Source organism: Rhinopithecus bieti, unplaced genomic scaffold (genome assembly GCF_001698545.2).
Source record: "Rhinopithecus bieti isolate Rb0 unplaced genomic scaffold, ASM169854v2 scaffold_58095, whole genome shotgun sequence".
In the NCBI taxonomy this organism is placed as follows: Eukaryota; Metazoa; Chordata; class Mammalia; order Primates; family Cercopithecidae; genus Rhinopithecus; species Rhinopithecus bieti.
Window position 1 is genome coordinate 1,313,135 of NW_016823660.1, and position 1,291 is coordinate 1,314,425.

The following is a 1,291-nucleotide window of genomic DNA, read 5'->3' on the forward strand; positions in this document are numbered from 1 at the left end:
GTACCTATCTAGAGGTCTTTGGTAAAGCAAAATTTGCTTAATAATAGAGTGTGTTGTAGAATCCCAGAGGTTTCTAATATTTTCTGCAATTGTCTCTTGTTAATGTAGGATTTCTCTGGACCCTGTAGCTGGCGATCATTACCCCTGTCAGCACTCTCTCTTTACAGACTCTAATGCTACCTCCTCAGCTCAACATGGCATCCACCTCCTCAAAACCTTTCATCATAGTAAACATAAGACTCAGTAAACACAAACAAACAAACATCTTTCAAACATGCATATTCAGGTATTATCTTCATAGTTCGAATTCCTGCAAGATAGATCAAAGGAGTCATGGGGGCTACAGTTTAATCCAAGGTAGCATCGAATTACTAGGCATCCAGTTTTCATGCAGTGTTTGAGGCGTGAAAGAATACTCTCACAGAAGTCACATCATCCCAAAGTGGTAACAAGATTTGATTAATTAGGAAATACTGGACATTTATATGAGTGGAATTATCATATTTCCTCAAATATGTTTGGGTTTACCGAGCCTTATGTTTACTCTGATGGAGGGTTTTGAGGACGTGGATGCCATGTTGAGCTGATGGAGCATTAGAGCCTGTAAAGAGAGAGTGTTGAGGAAATACGATAATTCCACTCATATAAATGTCCAATATTTCCTAATTAATCAAATCTTGTTATCACTTTGGGATAATGTGACTTCTATGAGAGTATTCTTTCAAGCCCACCTTTGGCCTGCATTATGTGCCTTTAGGCCACTGCTTTAAAAGCATGTAGTAGATAGGCCGCCATCATGAATGACACTGTAACTATCCGCACTAGAAAGTTCATGACCAACCGACTACTTCAGAGGAAACAAATGGTCATTGATGTTCTTCACCCTGGGAAGGCAACAGTGCCTAAGACAGAAATTCGGGAAAAACTAGCCAAAATGTACAAGACCACACCGGATGTCATCTTCGTATTTGGATTCAGAACTCATTTTGGTGGTGGCAAGACAACTGGCTTTGGCATGATTTATGACTCCCTGGATTATGCAAAGAAAAATGAACCCAAACATAGACTTGCAAGATATGGCCTGTATGAGAAGAAAAAGACCTCAAGAAAGCAACCAAAGGAACGCAAGAACAGAATGAAGAAAGTCAGGGGGACTGCAAAGGCCAATGTTGGTGCTGGCAAAAAGTGAGCTGGAGACTGGATCACAGCTGAAGGAGTAAAGGTGCTGCAGTAAAGGCTACCTGTGTCCATTTTGGATTTTTCACGAGCAGATTAATAAACTAAAAACTTT

At 40.3% G+C, this 1,291-nt stretch overlaps 1 pseudogene across 1 annotated transcript; it reads left to right on the forward strand.

Moving 5' to 3' along the window:
* The first annotated feature begins 756 nt into the window (after window positions 1-756).
* LOC108521738 (40S ribosomal protein S24 pseudogene) lies at window positions 757-1,291 on the forward strand (annotated as a pseudogene). The gene has a single exon (XR_001883265.1). The product of XR_001883265.1 is annotated as a 40S ribosomal protein S24 pseudogene (transcript).